Here is a 21,213-nt window from a genome sequence, read left to right on the forward strand (position 1 = left end):
TATAAGTTCCAAGGTCTCAGTATAATTACAACGGCTGCCCCCCCTTTCAAACCGAAACGCATTACTGCTTCACGGCAGAAATAGGTAGGGCGGTGGTACCCACCCGCGCGGACTCACAAGAGGTCCTACCACCAGCTATAGCTTGATTCTCTAAAATTAATCAAAAAATTCGGAATCAGTTCGCTATGACGAGACATTAGCCTAAATAAACAGAAAATAGGTAACGAGCGCCCAATGATAAATTTTAATGTGCATCAATAACAATTTGCTGTCCTTGTTGTCTTTCTGTTTTTAATTTTTTATTACTATTTATAGTATTGTTAAATCTCTATTAATATGTTAATGTAATGCATGCTGTGATTGCCTATAATTAGAGTTGCAGTTATCAATTGCTCTATACATTTCAGTGTTATTTTATGTCTTACTGTAAACCCTGTCGGTAATCCTTAAATAAATAAATAAATTTATCTTCACGCCTAAGCTGTTCCCTATACTCTCCTAAAACAATGAAAAAGTTTTATTTTCCAAACTTATAGTGTTTGTTTTAATTTAAAAATATTCTAAAGTATCAAAATTATTAAATAGATCCCTAAGCTCTGTTAGCGGCCGCCTTGTGTGATCGACACAAGCAAATACAATAGTGCAATTTCACTGCAATGAACTTGCTCTGAGCTAGTTAATATAGCACACTCAGAACTCTTTATGACAGCCTCTATAAAAGACAGAGTATTTTATGATTATAAGTTTATTCTATAACCAATACCGACGATAGATACCGACCTTAATGTAATAACACTATTTATATGCCTCTGGTGAGCGAGTCCAATTCACGAGCTTTGACGACTCCAGCTTAGAACACAATCGACAAATGCCCTGAAGGTAGTGACGTCAAGTTGTGATGTCTATTGTATTGGATTGGTCAAAAGAATTTGGTCCATTACTTAATAATCAGTAGCATCATCATCAGACAAAGTTATATTTCGAAAAAGCAGCACGACACGAGAACCATCTCATCGTGGCCGCCGGTAACTACATTTCCGATCCTGCAGACCAAATGGTAAACAGTCGACGTTGGTCTAAACACGTCATTTCGGATCCTCCCGATCTGCTAACGGTGCTTTTGGTACCTCAAGCACCGGTCATCGTTCTTGTCGAACCCGTCGCCTGCGAAGAAGGGCTCGGCGAGTGAATTAGCCCACAAACACAGCACACTGAGTTTCTCCCCGGATTTTCTGAGAGGGTCGCGTATCCGATCCGGTGGTAGATTCTGCGAAGCACTGTTCTTCCTAGGGTTACTGTTAGCAACGTCGTCAGGTTTGAGCCCCGTGAGCTCACCTACTAATTCGGCGAATCTAGTATAACCCCTCGAGGTAACTAGAATAGATGGAAAAAGAAAAAAGACAGAGTCGCTCAAAATCATCCTACACCTAATGGACTAATTTGAATTCTTGAATTAATAACTATAACGAATTAGGTACGTTAAAAGTGCTAAAAAGGGCTTTCAACCAAATTGAATCCATATTCAAGATTATCCGAACTCGCGAATTTAATTATTAAGTAATTAGCGTAACGAAGAAAATAATCGAGAATTCTCAAACTAAATATCTTATAGTATTCGAATACCTTTCAATATTACCATCGATGAATTAATCCCCCGGTAATTAGACATAAAAGAATATTACCAAGAAAATAATTCTGCTTAAAACATTTTGCTTAGCCTTAATACATTAGCACCTAATACATTAAATATTATCGAAAATTAAAAAAACCGTAACTTTGGATATCTTAAGTATAATATACGAAACAAGTTAGGTACTGGTACTATTACATTGAATATGAGATAGTTAAGGCTTCGTCAAACAGAACGCGTAATTAGCGCGCGTCAGGGCGCTAAACTGACGGCGCGCTATGACGCCGAGATGTGTTGTACTACTATGGTAACATACTTTACTAAAACAAGACGTTTGATATATTAGAGATTCCAATTTATTTAGTTCTGTTGAGGTAGGTTTGCATTGTAATTTTTTATAGTATTATAATTTATTAGATTCCAATATGGTATACTGGTGAATATTATTTCTCTTTGGAATTTATTCCATTGCTAATGAAATCATCACTATGTTATTTGTTTACGTAATATGTATACGTAAATTGTTTGATTTTTTTAGTTGACAACACTCGATCACGTTTTTCGTTGGCTCCGCCATGGTCTGGTCAAATCATAAAAGACAAGTTGATAAGTTGAAACTAATTTATTTTGATAAACAATAAGCTCTTATAATATTTTATTCAGTGGCATAAATTTTAGCCCCTGTCCAGCACCTGAAATACCACTAAGAATAATTATCGATTTAGTTCTTAAGACAAGTTAAACAACTCGCTTAGTATTCCCGTAAATCTAGATCACCGAAGCACTTTAGGACTCAACGCAAACCAATTCTCACTTACCCAAACACATTATCAAGATTAATATTGCTTCAATCTAACAAAAAAAATGCCTAACCCGATTACTAGATTACAACAACAATGGTCAGCCGAAAACAGTAAACAACTTGCCCCAGAAACTTTTCTTTCCAAACGATTACCTCCTGCCAATACGACTCCAATACAGACCTCCTTATCTAACCCATACATCTGTCGCCTTTTAACAGATGACTCAAGACTCCTTTCATTTACCTAAATCGAGTTAAGGGTCCAAGGAAACAAGGCAAGAAAGAGCTTCGCAATGTCGTCATCTGTCAACGGTTGGCCACTTCTGTCAACTAATTTCTATAAAAAACTCAAACAAACGATTTCCGACTTTAAGTTCTGAGCAGTAAAACGCGGCGGCGTGTTTGAAAATTTTGTTACATTACAAACTTATTTTTGAAGTTGAAACGAAGAAATTTGAACCTTAAGAAGATAGGATTAAGATTGTTGCGAGCTGCAGGTATGTGCTTGCGGCGAAGAGTTAGAAGTCACGTCCTGAAGGAGTCAGATAAGGCGGAAGACAAACGCGCCCTCTTGGCAACGGTTTGAGAGTCGCGTTCAAAGTTTCTTTTGAGAATTTTTGCTTCGTAGTACTAGAGATTATAGTTGAAGATTATCTTTGGCGTTGTCTTATTGAAATAAATTGTTTTTGTTTCCATTTTATACTTAACAAGGTGTGGACTGCGGCTCCGCCTTCTTTCCTAAATTTTAATGATATTTTGAGTATTTTCTTAGTTTTTCTCAAGTCAAGTTTACTTGGTGTATTACGGATTAAACTTTTTATTTGAAAACGAAATTTACATGAAAACGTCCAAAATTCCATTTTCTGTAAATACTTGCGTGCTTCTTTTTTATGTTTGTTTCTTAAAAATACTGTTTTCGACAAATAATCGCATGTAATTACACTATTAAAATATAAATTTAGTATCAAAAACAAAAAAAAATGCTTCAATCGAAAGACGAAAAAGTGATTATGGTGATGGAACCCCGGTGATTCTGCTCAAGATTATTGGCAACAGTAATAAAATTATTTTACGATCATCGGCCATTTATACGTAATTTTCAAAACAATCGATCGCCCTGTCACACAACTAGATAGATAGACACAATTATATAAAGCTCACGTATGCATGTAACTCATATCGTCTTTTCAAATAAACTCAATAACCTTCAATTGTTAAAAAAAATGTGAGCCGTCACGGGACGCCTGGCTGATGTGAAACATCGACATTATTTTGTAAAAGTAATATGCAGAAAAGAACAGATTGTGATAGGAACTAAATATGTCATAATGATAAAATAAAATATTACGAAAAAATTATTTGTTTTCAAGTAAAACACAGGTTATGTGTACTGTAGTAACAACACTGTATACACTACGGAGTATACACTATAGGTATCCGAGCTCAGTGTAGCGAGAGAGATGGCTTAACGCCGGATCGAGTGGGAGAGAATCGCTCAGTCGATTGCGCATGGCGACTCGTCGCCACGGCATGCGTCGCCACGCCATAAATCGGTTTTACGTGCGACTATAGATGTTTCACATCAAAAACAACCTCTCACTTAAAACTGTCACCTTTGTTCCAGAAACAAACAAACAAGCCTAACTAAGTTCAATTGGGGTCGACCAAGGAACTGTCATCTCTATCAGATTATGAAGCTCGCTAAAATCGGTAAATCGAGGCGATTTTTGTCCTTAACCAAGTAAATAGCTTGTTTGGTCTTCGAACGAAAAGTTTTTAGTGCGATTCAACCGGGACTAAAGATTTAACTCGGACGTCCAATGTTTGACAAAGGTCCAAAAACTACTTTTTATTTATATGGCTTCTATTTATGTTGAAGAATAAGAAATATATTGGAGAAGTTTTATTGTTACAATAACGGAAAATGCGTCTAGAATTATTAAGATTACAAAAAATAAAATCAATAAAATTATTTCATTGTTTTATTCTTTCAATTAATTCAAGTCATAGTTTTTCTACTTAATCGTCATAAAACAATTAACCTACTTAAATTTTATAGCTTAGATGGGCGGCCGAGCTCGCAGCCCACCTGGTGATAAGCGATTACTGGAGCCCATAGACATCTATAAAGTAAATGCGCCACCCACCTTGAGATATAAGTTCTAAGGTCTCAGTATAGTTACAACGGCTGTCGCGCTCTTCAAACCGAAACGCATTACCGCTTCACGGCAGGGTGGTGGCTCCTACCCGCGGGATATATCCTACCCCTATATCTTGAATTTACTGTGCGCAATATTTTTAATTAGCTCGATAAGAATCGCACTAGGGTCATCTGCTATTGCACCCCAGTATAGCAGCTTTAATGGTGCGGTGATAATTGAATACGACTTTATGTCCGTTTTTGTCCTTGCCGATTGGATCGGTGGATTCTAAAGGGGTCTTAACTTGATTATCGGCGCTGTATATAAATAACATTCGATGGCAAGCCGTAATTCGTGGGTTCAACAAGCACTAAGATGAAGGCTACTCTGAAGTTCAAACATCTCACCTTTGTCTGTATGAATTTTTTTACATAAAAAATGGGTAGTAAAATATCTATACTAATACTAATAATATTATAAAGAGGAAAGATTTGTTTGTTTGTTTGTATCGAATAGGCTCCGAAACTACTGAACCGATTTGAAAAATTCTTTCACTGTTTGGAAGCTACACTATTCCCGAGTGACATAGGCTATAATCTTTTTTGAAAAAAATTAGAGATCCTTACTAAAACTCCAATAATATAACCCAAGGTGTAAAAAAATTACCTAAAATATTCTATACAACGCGTGCCCTGCGAAAATTATTGACGACAGAATAAAATAATGTACTACGACTTTGTAGAACACATTATTAGTTACAAAAAGTGTCGCGGCAGCATAAAATATGTCTAACTATTATAATTATGCCGCAAAAAGTGTTCTTTTACTTAAAAAAATAAAACAACGTCAAATATCGTTGAAATTTTTGTTAAAGACCCGAGCGGAGCCGGAGCGGGCCGCTTGTCAGTAATATAGTAAAATACAGTGTTATCATAGTGTACAATGCAATTTTCTTTATCATTTTAAACAAAAATTTGTTTTTTTTTTATTGCCCTTGTAAGCAGACGAGCATACGGCCCACCTGATGGTGAGTGGTTCCGGTCGCCCGTGGACTTCAGCAATACCTAGGACAGAATCTAGCGCTGCCTACAAAGTTGCGTTATCGTGTTGTAATAGTTGTAAGTAACTTGTTATAAGAGAGTTTTGGGGAAATCATATTTTTGTCTTAGAGTAGAACCGTGTTGTAAATAGTTTTAAAGGAGGGTTACCTTTGTAATGAAAATATTAAACGCGAGAATAAAGATTAAAAGGGCTTTCATTTATTTCAATTAGAATTTACTATGGACTTTAATACCTTAAGCGTCGTTCTTTAGTCGTCGTGGCTTAAAGGATAAGACGTCTGGTGCATTCGTATCGAGCGATGCATCGGTGTTCAAATCCTGCAGGCGGGTACCAATCTTTCTAATGAAATACGTACTTAACAAACGTTCACGATTGACTTCCATAGTGAAGGAATAACATCGTGTAATAAAAATCAAACCCGCAAAATTATAATTTACGTAATTACTGGTGGTAGGACCTCTTGTGAGTCCGCACGCCTACCCGTGCTCACAGCCCACTTGGTGATTGCCGGAGCCCATAGACATCTATAAAGTAAATGCCGCCACCTGCCTTAAGATAATAGTTCTAAGGTTTTTTTGTGGTTACTGGAGCCCATAGACATCTACAACGTAAATGCGCCACCCACCTCGAGATATAAGTTCTACGGTCTCAGTATAGTTACAACGGCTACCCCACCCTTCAAACCGAAACGCATTACTGCTTCACGGCGGAAATAGGCGAGGTGGTGGTACCTACCCGCGCGGACTCCCAAGAGGTCCTACCACCAGTAATTACGCAAATTATAATTGTGCGGGTTTGATTTTTATTACACGATGTTATTCCTTCACCGTGGAAGTCAATCGTGAACATTTGTTAAGGACGTATTTCATTAGAAAAATTAGTACCCGCCGGCGGGATTCGAATACTGGTGCATCGCTAGATACGAATGCACCGATCGTCTTATTATTTAGGTCACGACGACTTCTAAAATGGTGTGGATTATTATAAATTCTAATCTAATTCATTCTAATAATCTAATTCTGTAAATATTATTGTAAAAGTAGTCTATTGACTTCTAGAATTATGACTATGATATGACTATAATAAACCTTCGGACCCTTTGGTCACTTCCGCTCTAGGACATACGCCGTGCGACAGACGCAAATATCGGCTTATTGACTGATCGTGTGCAAAAGGACGTTTTCTTGAAGTGTACCGGATAAAGCAACTTATGCACTCTAAATAAAGCAAAGCATTAGGATCCAAATTGTAGTAATAAAAAATGTATAACTGAATAGTATTTGAATTTTACGGTGAAATTCATAAATTTTTACTTTTTAAACGCTTTAAACTGACTATCGATACTCATAATATTTATATTTATAACTAGCTGACCCGGCAGACTTCGTAGTGCCTCAATCGATAAATAAAATACCTAAGCTTTTGTATAAAATAAACTTAAAACAAACAAAAGGAATCCGTCCGAAGAGGGACAAATGAATGGAAAAACAAAATTGTTATTTGTATTTAATTCCGAGCATTTTCACATTTAACTACATTTTAAACCTTCTCTGGACTTCCACAAATAATTCAAGACCAAAATTAGCCAAATCGGTCCAGCCGTTCTCGAGTTTTAGCGAGACTAACGAACAGCAATTCATTTTTAGATTAATGCTTAGATGATGCTCAGAATTCAGCTAACGCAGCCGATGGGTGTACTCCACAAAAATCCACAGAATCCGAAAAGATGATCCCGAAAATAACACAACATATTCGCTTAGCTGCGACAAGAAGACAAACGATAGACATCCGTCAGTGCACATCGTTGAAGTAATCCTTATGATAAATTCCCTGGACGATCAATTGAAGTGAAGGGAGCCAGTATATCATATAGCCAGCGAAAGTGAAGGAAAAGCGTAAAAATTCGAAGGGAAATCATGCTTGAAACGCATCTTTTGTCTGACTTTAGTATGGTAGAGGAATTCGGTCAATCTGATCTTATGAAATAATCGAAGTTTTTTTCGTGGAACGAATTTCCTTATGGGACAATGCGGAGGAGTACCCTAACCGGGAAAAAACGTCCGTAACGTAAGATTTTTCTATTTAGTTTGTTATAAACAGATGTCGCTGCACGTAAATTCAACAATTCCTGATGCTCGGTGATGAGATGTTACACAGTTGATAAACGTTCTCGTATTTCTCTTACTAAATCATACTTACCTGGCGAAGGGGATACCGTGATCATGCAGGCGGTTCCCCCAGGGCGAAGCTGCTTCATTGCACTGCGGAGTGGTTGACCCTTGCGATTATTTTTATTTTTATCAATAAAAAAATCATAATAAAAAATGTATACTATTGTATACCCGATAAATTATTTTCTTTATACCTCGAATAGAACTTAAAATTAATGTTTTTATAATAAGGAACTTCGTTCCGATTCGGTGTCCCACGACACCACATATCTTTTTTTTATTTCCCTTGTAGGCAGACGAGCATACGGCCCACCCGATGGTGAGTGGTTACCGTCGCCCATGAACTTTAGCAATGCCAGGGGCAGAGCTAAGCCGCTGCCAACCGCTTAATACTCTCCACAAGTCTCTTTTGAAGAAGGACATGTCATAGCGCTCGGAAAACACCGTGGAGGGGAGCTCATTCTAAAGCCGGATGGTACGAAGTCGTCGTGGCCTAAAGGATAAAACGTCCAGTGCATTCGTATGTAGCGATGCACCGGTGTTCGAATCCCGCAGGCGTGTACCAATTTTTCTAATGAAATACGTACTCAACAAATGTTCGCGATTGACTTCCACGGCGAAGGAATAACATCGTGTAATAAAAATGCCGTGAAGCAGTAATGCGTTTCGGTTCGAAGGGTGGGGTAGCCGTTGTAACTATACTGAGACCGTAGAACTTATATCTCGAGGTGGGTGGCATTTACGTTGTAGATATCTAAAAAAAAAAGGGGGGAAAAAGACCTCGTGGTCTTTTTATTTTTATCTAGTGTCTAGTGGTCTTTTGCGTGGAAACGCACTGTCGATGAACGCAGCGGTTCCATATAACATGGATGAACTCTGCTCCGGTGGCGGGAGGTATGTAGTACGCAGACTCCATAATGCCACCACGATTAATGCTGCTACCGATCTAGAGACTAAACTCAAAGGGTCAGTTGATTTTGAATAGCTGCTAGTCTGATGTTCAGATCAGAACGAAGAGGGGGTTCAGTGAAAAAAACCTACTAGCTTGTATCATCGGAGTAACAGGAAAAAGTATTTTAACATGAGAAATTCTGTCTAATGTGTTATATATATTTTTTTTATTGCCTAGATATGTGGACGAGCTCACAGCCTACCTGGTGTTAAGTGGTTACTGGAACCCATAGACATCTACAAAGTAAATGCGCCACACACCTTGAGGTATAAGTTCTAAGGTCTCAGTATAGTTACAACGGCTGCCCCAACCTTCAAACCGAAACGCATTACTGCTTCACGGCAGAAATAGGCGGGGCGGTGGTACCTACCCGTGCGGACTCACAAGAGGTCCTACCCCCAGTAATTACACAAATTATAATTTTGCGGGTTTGATTTTTATTACACGATGTTATTCCTTCACCGTGGAAGTCAATCGTGAACAATTGTTAAGTACGTATTTCATTAGAAAAATTGGTACCCGCCTGCGGGATTCGAACACCGTTGCATCGCTATATACGAATGCACCGGACGTCTTATCCTTTAGGCCACGACGACTTCGAAATCGTTAATCCCTAAATCTAGAGTTCGTAGATTCGTAAGGAAATGTATCTTAAATGCAAGTTGGTAAAATGCTTAAATGCAAAGATAATTCACAAAGTAAAGTGCATTTTGTCGTCGTGTATTTTCTCGTATAATTAAAACAACCCCAAAATTAAAAAAAATCGTAAAAAAAATACATATTTCCCATATTCATTAACCTCGAAGACCTTATAAATACCAATAAATTTACATTTCGCTTCGGCCCGAAACAGGGTTCCGTGTGTCACTAAAATAAAACCCCATCTACGTTTGGTCCCGCATAATTTTCCTGTATTTTTGTAAATTTACTTGGCCATTTGCAATTCTGATCAGGATGCTGTGGGTCGATGTTCTGCCCACAAATTGCGGACGCGAGGATGAAACCTTCAAAATCGTAAGCTAACCTCCGAGAGCTTTTTGTATAGGTAGGCAAACGAGAAAAAAGCTCTTTCTGTGTCGAGGAAAACAAATCTTAACCACTGTAATTTCCCATAGACATAACGAGTCTGACTGTCGAAGATTAAAAAAATAAATCTAACTTGATATACAATGGTCATTATAATTTAATTTTGTAGACATCATAAAATGCCAGACAAGAGCCAAGCTGAGAACTTTTTAGAGCTTTCTGTCATTGAGAATGCATCGCGAAGGAAGAGGAACATTATTACAAAGATTGAACGCGTTAAAAAAAATTCTATAAACACACTGAAAATTTCCTAGAATCAAATGGTGTATCGGTGGCCCTTTCGATTCGATGATAAAAGAGATGACTTCATCGTTTTGAACAATTTATTTAGGAATTAACTAAGGATAAAACGGTACAATAAAAAACGCGACTTTCACATAAATGTAGAGACGAGAGAGAGAGAGTTGAGTGAATAGTTTATTTATAAAGAAAAATGTGATTTTCTTATGGAAAACTAACAATAGACAAGAAATGTTAAATATTTTTATTTTTTTAATATCGTATTTTTTATTTACCATGTTCTGGTACACCACCAGTTGAATGAAGCTAACTTTATATATATTTCGATAGTTTTTTTTTTTATTATATTGTATGCAAACTTTCGTACTTTTAATATTATTAATGTGTTTGTTTGTGCCTTTGTTTGTTTGTCCTTCGTTCACGTCGAAGTAACGGATTGACATGTTTTTTGTTGTTTTAGTATACACATATTAGGTCAGTGACGTAGGCTAGCTTTTGTCCCGAAAAAGCATCTAATTCCCTAGGAAAACTGTTTTATTATCTTTAGAAAAATTACATGACACTTTGGAGACATTAATTGACAGTTTTCTTTGACAACCCGGGTGAAGCCGCAGGTCACAACATGTGTTTGTATATTTTAAACAAGCATACTAAGGTAATTGTGACGACTTGTTCCGAAAATGCCTGCGACTATCATATTGCATGCTTGAGTATGTATTTATTTTACCTTAATCGTAAATATAAATATTAAGATGGATATTTAAAATTCAGCATTTCTAGTAACTCAAAAATAAACCTTATTTCGGGAGGCCGCCGTGCCTCTTAAAAACTTTTCCTCGAAAAGACTTGATAAATTTATTGGATCCCCACTCAATAGCTTCGAAGAATCTTACTTAAGAATTACCTTGAAATGTTTTATGTGGAGATGTTTAAGGTAATAGTGAATTTATTAAGGGTATTTGGGTATTTACAGGGTGTGAAAATAAGTTTTTGTGCTACAAATTTATACCGACTGAGTAATTTCGGAGAAGAAGAAGAAAAAAATCATCGTGCTTCTGGGTAACATTATTTTATAGACATTAATAATGCCTTTCATTGTTTATAAGCTGTCAATTGTATCGTGAGATCGTGCGAATTCAGCTCTCGATGTTAAAAGTAAATTTAACTTGAAAATTTTCTAACAGTCACTAAAATCTTTAGGACTTCTTTCAATCTGCGAGTACTTTCCTGCTTGCGAATACATAACTTGATTTGAGTTGTGACTAGTTACATTAATAATACCGAGAATTGACATTTCAAGTTATATCAGTGTGCTTAGTGCGAGTTTTTTAATATTCTCCAGCGCCCCTTTTTTTTTAACGCTGGGGAATCCATTTACGGATATTCGGTCGAGGGGGGCAACGGATCGGGCTATGTCGGACTCCGGCGCCTCCTGAGAGGAAGAACGGGAGAAGAGACTACGCCTTGAAAAAGGCGCGCGAAGCACTTTCCCCGCAGAACCGACTATCGACTAAGCCCCATCGAGCTCCACCACACCGACTACACGAAACTTACGGTACCGCAGTGCGCGCCGAAAGTCTCGCCTTCACCGGTTCCCGTACTAACGGTAAAACGGGATCTCATCCCCGGGAAAATCCTGGAGGACGTCGTCTCGGGAGACACACCGTGAGCGGCGCACAGAAGCCACCTTGCACTGCTTCACCACCGGACCAACAGTCGAGTGCCGGGCGCCCCCGCACCTGGCACTCGATAGTCCCTACGGGGGATGATCGGTGGCCTCTCGCACGCGCCGTCCACCCCGCCTTCTGCGCTGAGGAACCGAAGAGGGATCCCATTCCCTTTCGCGCTCTTTAGCCTCACGAAGCGCCATGACTAAGTCGCAGAACCCGGCCATGGCCTCCCACGAGCTCCAGTCCTCTACCATACGGGCGACGACAGCCCGCAAAGAGAGGTCCTGCCACAGCACCGCGACGAGTTCTCCAGCGCCCCTAGCAGCAAACGTTCCAACTCCATACAAATTTGAGTTAACTTTTACGCTATCGAGAACGTTAAAAAACTTTTGGGATTTGGGTCTAGTGTAAACTTTATTAGGCCAATGATCGGAGGCGCTGGCAGGGCATTACAAGGAGCAAAATCCTGTCGACATATAATAGTCACGACCCTCAGCAGTGAGGAAACGACGCAAGGAGGAGGAGGGGTAAGCCTTTACGGGTGAGTATCACCAGCCTAACTAAATATTACTACCATGAGTGGCATTCGTGTTGTTACGTCTATGGATTTCAGTAACCACTCTAAACCTAGTGGAACGTGACCCCCGGCTAATTTTACTGGTGGCAGGACCTCTTGTGAGTCCGCGCAGGTAGGTACTACCACCTTGCCTATTTCTGCCGTGAAGCAGTAATGCGTTTCGGTCTAGGTAGGGCAACTGTTGTGACTATACTGAGATCTTAGAACTTATATCTCAAGGTGGGTGGCGCATTTACGTTGGAGATGTCTATGGGCTCCAGTAACCACTTAACACCAAGTGGGCTGTGAGCTCGTCCATCCATCTAAGCAATGAAAAATAAATAAATAAATAATTAAATTGCGACTGGGGGACCCGAAATGATGGTGCGCTGCTGTGGATGGTATGTTCTATGCCACCCACCGCCAATTATGTTTGGGGATGCGACCTCTGCGACAGGGGAGAGCCACGTCTCAGCATTAGGTGGGCTACAAGGGTAATAGAAAAAAGCGCCTACATTTATTCGATCTTTATCAATGTCCCTATTTCGCTTCAATCAATCCATTGGATCGTTTCAGAGTCTCCCTCTTCAGTCAATCAGGACCTCTGTACAGATTAAAGGAACTTTACAAACGAAGTGATAAAGGACTGTATTATCCTTCGGATGACATGACCCTTAGTATTCCTTTGGTCAATTAAGACATGATTCTTTTCTCTTTTACGAATAATAGACAATTGGACCTTATTCCGGAAAAAAAAAACCAATTTTCATTTTCAAGTGTTTTTAAGGTGTTGCAGTGGAGACTCGGCTTAAAAAATCACCATATTTTTCCCTACTTGCATTCCCATAGATATTGGATCTAATGTTGTTTTGGTGCTATATTATGGTATTAGTACAAAAAGAAGCTTTTATGGAGATGAAAAATTGATCAGTTGATGATCCTACTATAGTGCGGGGTCAAAGTTTGATTCTTTTCTCGACTGTTATCTGATTAGTCGTTACCGTCATCCATGGGTACTAAAAATGCCAAGGAAACAATCAACTGTTACAACTGAGCCCTTAGAACTCTTGTCTCAAGGTGAGAGGTGGTGTTTACGTTATAATTGTCAATGGGCTCCGGTAACTACGTAACACCAGGTTGGCCGTGAGCTCGTCCACACATCTAACCAATAAAAAAAATACAAACCACTGAGGACCTATAAATATCGACATATTATTATCATAGCAGCGAGAAAGCCCCTTAGAGGAGGAGTTTATTCCAGAGCCGGTTCATAGCAAACTAAAAATGCTCTGTCGATGGACGCAGCGGTTCCGAGTGATCCACTACCTGGTAAATTCACCGATTCTCAGTCAAGGCCAGAATTTGTGACGTTTACCTGGTAAATTCAGCGGTTCTCGGTCAAGGCCAGAATTTGTGACATTTACCTGGTAAATTCACCGATTCTCAATCAAGGCCAGAATTTGTGACATTTACCTGGTAAATTCACTGATTCTCAGTCAAGGCCAGAATTTGTGACATTTACCTGGTAAATTCTCCGATTCTCAGTCAAGGCCAGAATTTCTGGCATTTACCTGGTAAATTCACCGATTCTCAATCAAGGCCAGAATTTGTGACATTTACCTGGTAAATTCACTGATTCTCAGTCAAGGCCAGAATTTGTGACATTTACCAGGTAAATTCACCCATTCTCAGTCAAGGCCAGAATTTGGAACATTTACCTGGTAAATTCACTGATTCTCAGTCAAGGCCAGAATTTGTAACATTTGCTATTCGAATTAATCCGTAACCCACCACATTGTTTAATATTATATTTGGGATGTGCTTACAAATCGAGGCTACCAATCCCTTGACAATATCATATTACAGTGTAGCTCAAATTAAGCCCCCGAAAACGACCAGTCGGAAAGCGGTTAAAACAATACTTACCACTTTTACGAGCTTTTGCAGCCTAACTGAGACCTAAATTAGTTTGTTCGTATATTTTTGGGACCTGTTATTATAAAATATCTGTAATAATAGGTTTTCTAACGCTTTTATGTTATAACCTTAAAAATATCTAAAGAACTTGATAGGAATTATTGTTTAATGTTAGTTTAGAAAGTATTTTCGCAATCGTTATCATTATAGCCTACAAACATCTAATGCTAGACACAGGTCACACCCAAACTTCGCCACAATAGAATATTTCTGCAAAATACTTAAAAAATAAATTATGAAATTAGGAGAAAAAATTGAAAAATATTTGTTAGACTAACTCGGCCCTGTTACAAACCTTCCCAATATCTCCCACTAGACCAATCTCAAGATGTCCTAAAAGAATTGATTCAGCTGTTTCAGAATCCATAAGAACATACAAAATCAATTTTTTTTTATTGCTTACATGGGTGGACGAGCTCACAGCCCATCTGGTGTTAAGTGGTTACTGGAGCCCATAGACATCCACAACGTAAATGCGCCACCCACCTCGAGATATAAGTTCTAAGATCTCAAGTATAGTTACAACGGCTGCCCTACTCTTCAAACCGAAACGCATTACTGCTTCACAGCAGAAACAGGCAGGGTGGTGGTATCCACCCGCGCGGACTTACAATAGGTCCTACCACCAGTAAAATTAAACTTTGTACATAGATTAATTCCCTACAACCTTCAAAAACTTGCACTAGTTATTCAGTCCTTACGGAAGAACCATACTACTTTGTATACACCCTCCAACTTTCATAGATTCCTTTGAATCGAAACACAATGCAAGAAATACAATAACTGCAGTAGAATTCAAATAAATAATGACAGAAATAAGTAAAGGTCAACTTATTGAAACACGACAAGGAACCGCCTTCTTCAACTCGAAGATACCGATATCAAATTAGCCGATAATTAGCGGAAACAAGTTTGGATCGCGTCTTGCAAACATAGACGTCGAGTGAATCTTAATGATTTCAATGAAATAGATTTGTTTGCTTCCAACGAAAATAACTGTCAATAATTATTATTTACTAGCTGACCCGGCAGACTTGGTAGTGCCTCAATCGATAAATAAAAGACCTAAACTTTTGTATAAAATAAACTTAAAACAAACAAAACGAATCCGTCCGACGGGGGACACATCAAAGGGAAAACAAAATTGTTATTTTTATTTAATTCCAAGCATTTTCATATTTTTCTACCTTTTAAACCTTCTCTGGACTTCCACAAATAATTCAAAACCAAAATTAGCCAAATCGGTCCAGCCGTTCTCGAGTTTTAGCGAGACTAACGAACAGCAATTCATTTTTATATATATAGAAGATATGTACGTTAGATTTTAGATCAGTTCTCTTAGGTCTCGTAAAATATTTTTTTTCCTAAGTAACAAAAGAAAACAAATCTTATTTTCGATCATGCCTTGAAATTATTTTATTTCGCTTACCATTTTATAATGGCTGTAAATAACACTAAGTGTATTACACATGCGGTAATTTTTGTTTTTAATAATAACATTTACGATTTAATCAAAACAATTAAGTCAACATCTCAATCGAGCCTAAAAGACACACACGGAATTTCTTAGTTCTGTGATTCGATATAATAAAAGATAATAATATGAATGTGTCAATATATGTTTATGTTTAGCAAAACCCGTATGATAGTGCTACATAGTTATATTTCCGCGTAATGTCGTCACAACACACATGTCGTCACATTAATTCGTCTTATTAATGAAACAGTTCCACGAAACTAATTAAATTCATGTTTTCAATGAGTACCTTCAACTGTCTCAAGTAATAAATATTCTCAACTATCACATCTGCTACAAGTGCTAAGACTTTTTGGCGGGTACACAAAAAGGCGAAGTTTTTTATTTTTATTTTTGAAGTGAAAACTTCTTTAGAATCGTTGTGATTTCAAACCGGATGCAACGGAAAAAACGACAGGTAAGAGACACAAATACAAAAATGTGTAGGATGAAGCCAGCAAAGAATGAGACAGAAATATACATACTATTTAATACAGCGCCATCTGTGAGATTTTTTAATAATAACGTGTGTATGAAAGCAGCTCTTGTAGTGAATTTTAATTTAGGATTATACGTGAAATTAAATTATCAATTCACAGAGGGCGCTACCTTACAATTATTTACTAATGACAAAATTTTACATATACTTAAGACGTTTAGGATAATTGTATTTTAATTTAGGAAGGTTTCACTTCTACCACGTGTGAATTGCACACATTTTGTTTTTTTTTTTATTGCTTAGATGGGTGGACGAGCCCACAGCCCACCTGATGTTAAGTGGTTACTGGAGCCATCTACGACGTAAATGCGTCACCCACTTTGAGATATAACTTGTAAGGTCTCAAGTATACTTACAGAAGTTGCGTGAATTGTTTTATTTTGCTAAGTTAGTGTTTATTCGGGTTTCAAACAGTAATAGAGGAGATTCACTCAATGTTTGGCATCTGTAAAAGTGCACTAATCTGGAAAAATGAAACAAAAGCCGCTGGACTAACTTCTCGTGTTCTTCCGAATCCGAATCATTCTACTGAGACATTATTTCATCCCACCTCAACTTGTTTTATTTCATCCCAATTGATTAAAGCCTTAAATTAATCGATTTCATATCATTTCACTTCATATCATAATGTTGCGCCGGTAAGAGTAACGCCATCTATCGCCAAATGAAAATCGAAGGTTCTAGTAACATCTAGAACGCTCGAGAAGTACAACGCCATCGATTGTCAGATAGCGGAAACACATATCGAAAGTACTCAATTTGTGAGGAATGTTCTTGACGATTCTAGGGATGTCGTATCGACTATAAAAGCGTTGCAGAGATAGCACGCAGTTAGTTACTAATCGGAAATACTCGAAGCGAAAAAGCGAACGGATCACTGAAGCGAAGCGGAAGAAGTGAATTAAGAATTTTAAAGTGTTCTGTGGTGAGTGTTATACAGTGTTAACTTGTACTTCGGTAGATTTTTATTTATCCCAAACCCCAACGCGTAACAATAACAAAATATTCGAAGAAAATATATGACTTTGCTTAAAGGTATGGTTACCAGCCATAAAATCTTTTCAAAAGAAGAATTGCACAATTTTTTTTTTTATTGCTTTGATGGGTGGACGAGCTCACAGCCCACCTGGTGTTAAGTGGTTACTGGAGCCCATAGACATCTACAATGTAAATGCGCCACCCACCTTGAGATATAAGTTCTAAGGTCTCAAGTATAGTTACAACGGCTGCCCCACCCTTCAAACCGAAACGCATTATTGCTTTACGGCAGAAATAGGCAGGGCGGTGGTACCGACCCGCGCGGACTCACAAGAGGTCCTACCACCAGTAGCGACGTCGTATCTGTCATAAATAAAATATGACGCATTTATTTTTAAACTATCTAATTTCGTTTTCGATATCTGCATACTCTTTCAATTCTTCATTTTTCTGAGTACTTCTCACGTACACCCGATAAACTGTAATGCAGTCGACAGAATATTTTATGCAAACCATAACCCGAAATCGATAAAGAGAATAACAAGACTATGAATGATATTATCGTGGTATACCAATATCACTAGAGCCACAGACTTAGCGTTTTTTGATGAAGCTTCTTTATTAGTGTTTAGCATGAGAACTCCATTTGGCAGCGGCGGAGCTTTGTGGACAGATTAGTGACCTAGGTTGCGGTTTGCTTGATGAAATTTTTGAGCTTTTGACCTTAGGTTGAGCTTATTGGGCTTTATTCTCGAGAATTTATCGACAAATAATCATGTAGAATAGTTAATACTAAATATAATGCGGTAGACTTAATGTAACTGGTTAGGTATATAATAAATGGCAAATAAGTAAACTTTTTATTATTATTAGCGTTGTCTAAACTTATTTATTACATGAGCAGGTGAACGATATTACGTTCCCACTGGTGGTAAGTGGTTACTGGAGTCCATGGACATCAAAACGTGAATACTGCCACACATACGACTACACGTCACCGTGACGTCAACACTTAGGACTATTTCTCTTTTTTATTTAGTGTTTGACTACGATTTTTACTCCGCAATGTTATTCCTTTAATCCTTAGCGTGAGTTAAGTACGTATTTCATTAGAACAATTGGTACTCGCTTACGGCATTCGAACACCGGCATCGTAACATCGCTAGATACGCGTGCACTAAGTGTTAACAATTCTTTATGTATTACCGCCATTAAGATCACACCAAACTGTTGTTCAGACGTAGGCTACTTCGTAATTGTTAAACGATAATGAACGATCTATAATCTATGGCGATTAGCTAAAAATTGTTATTGCTTAGATGCGTGAACGAGTTCACAGCCCACGTAGTGTTAAGTGGTTACTGGAGCCCATAGACATCTAGAACGTAAATGCCGCCACCCATCTTGAGATGTGAGTTCTAAGGTCTCAGTATAGTTACAACGGCTACCCCGCCCTTCAAACCGTAAAGCATTACTGCTTCACGGCAGAAATAGACAGGGTGGTGGTACCTACCCGTGCGGATTCACAAGAGGTCCTACCACCAGTAAAGCTCAAATGTCCACCGTTAACTTAGCTAGGTAACAAAACGGTTCAATAGTCAATAACTATGTCACTAACATCAGTCCGGCGTCAAAAATATTTCATAGCTTTACTGTCAGTATAAAATACAGAATACTTTATAAAATAATTTTATAGTTCGTTTCTTACAAAGTTTTATATTATCAACAAAGCAGAAAAATATACTGCAGCTACAAAATAAGTTTACTTAAAAAGTAGCTGTTTGCCTAAAATAAAGCGGTAAGAAGAAAGAAAAAAGAAAAAATAATAGTAGGCATTAACTATTTTTTTGTTTTATCGCATTTTAGGGAAAGTGAAAGATTTTCTCTATTTAGTGGACTGTTTGCCAATTTAGGCCTAGTTACTACTGGAAATTAGATATATACTTCTTTTTTTTCTCTCCTACCTAAGCTGATAGCCTTGAGAGGCTATATCAGCTTCTCCTTGACGTGTAGGTGAGCTCACGGGGCTCAAACTGGGTCTGTTGCTAACACTGGCCCTAGCAAAGGCAGTACTTCGCAGAATCTACCACCGGATCGGAAACGCGCCCCACAGAAGATCCGACGAGAAACTCAGTGGGCTGTGTCTGTGGATTAATTCACTCGTCGAGCCCTTCGTCCAAGCGACGGGTTCGACGAGGACGGTGACCGGTGCTTGTGGTACCTAAAAGCACCGTTAATGGATCGGGAGGATCCGTAATGACGTGTGATATACTTTTGATCATTACCTATGCGATGTTTCTTGAGCGCCATAAGTCCTGTCTGGACCTGACGTAGGAGTTTTTGTGAATCGCATAGATCGGAACTAATGTCCTGCTTATTGTAAACGATTATGTGTCGTATTTATTGAAACTACAAGACTTAAACAAGACATAAGAGAAATCGAGTAATGAAGTGGTGAAATGTCATTACAGTATTGCTGTGATAGAGATATATACTTTTCTGGTATGCATACGATCGTTATCTTAGCATTTGTATAGCGTTCTTACGTGGTGACATCATAATGCAAAAAGATGATCAGCTTCAATTAAAATATATTTATCGGGAAAACAAAAATCTAGGATACACGCGTAATTAAATTTCATGTCTCATGTGGGTAGCGGCAATCATGAGATAATCTCTATGTGGTCTAATTAATAGCTTACTTCGGTAAAGAGCAAAACGATCAGACTCGAAACTGACCTCTGAGGAAGACGTTCGCTTTGTAGTAAGAATTTCCTTAACTCATCAGCCGGACGTGATTTGTTATAGTTATGTATGTAATATTATTAAGTTACACTTTCATTTAAACCATACCCCGCAAAACTGCTTACGCAGTTTGACTGCAGGTAACTCGCTTTATATAAAAATAGCTTATAAATTATTAAATTAGGTTATCTTAATACAATTAATTTACATAAATGGTTACAACGTATTTAACAAGTGTTTTTTTAATAAACTTTTAAATTTAGCAAGTGTACGGTCACGTCTTATGTCCTCGGGTAAACTATTGAGTAAGTATGGAACTCGTTTTTTACACGCTTTAAATTAGCTTCACTTGTATATATGTTTGTATGTTTGTAACTAGCTCCTTTAGACGCGATTTTGACCCACTTTAAACGGCCAGATTTCATTCAAACTTTGCAGATTTATCGAGGACCGATGACAATACACTAGTTTGATAAGATTATTTCATTATTCAATTGGCAAAATAAGATTTTTGCCAATTTATATAATTTTTATCTATAGTCGATAAGGCAGGAATTGATGTTAAAATACTTAATAGTTTTAAAAACACGCTCTACATAAAATTTAACTAAAAAATAGAAACTAATTTTAATAAATTTAATTTGAAAATAGTGTAAAAAAATATATATTTTATTTAATAAAAAAAAAACGTGGTGTGCTCTATAAGATATTATTGAAATAATAATTCTGCTACTCATATCTGTCAGACACACGTTCTATCTCCATAGTAATTTTGAACATGGGACCTACTAATTTGAGTTTCCTAAACAAGCCGCATCCACACCAATTTTCAACGCGTCTACTTCAAAGGGAGCATCAGTGTTTGTTGTAACATTGAGCGTTTCTTGATACAGCACTAAAGCCTCGGACACACTGCCGAGCTCTAACTCTACTAATCTCATAACTGAAACAGTAACTCAATTCCCATTTTCGTCTGTAACTTCAAGTGGTTGTACTCCCTCATTAGTATACTGTATAGTGACGTTGGGTATTCGGTAATATGCTACTAATTCTTATACTCATAATGCATAGGAAAATCTTAGCTTAGTCTCACAATTGGACTAGGCTAGGCTAGGCTTTTTACTGGTGGTAGGACCTCTTGTGAGTCCGCACGGTCAGGTACCACCACCCTGCTTATTTCTGCCTTGA

At 37.9% G+C, this 21,213-nt stretch overlaps 1 pseudogene; it reads left to right on the forward strand.

Annotated features, from left to right (window-relative positions):
• The first annotated feature begins 7,826 nt into the window (after positions 1 to 7,826).
• LOC114242165 (U1 spliceosomal RNA) lies at positions 7,827 to 7,978 on the forward strand (annotated as a pseudogene).
• Positions 7,979 to 21,213: the final 13,235 nt, after the last annotated feature.

The sequence above is a fragment of the Bombyx mandarina genome, chromosome 18, assembly GCF_030267445.1.
Source record: "Bombyx mandarina strain Sakado chromosome 18, ASM3026744v2".
Taxonomy (NCBI): Eukaryota; Metazoa; Arthropoda; class Insecta; order Lepidoptera; family Bombycidae; genus Bombyx; species Bombyx mandarina.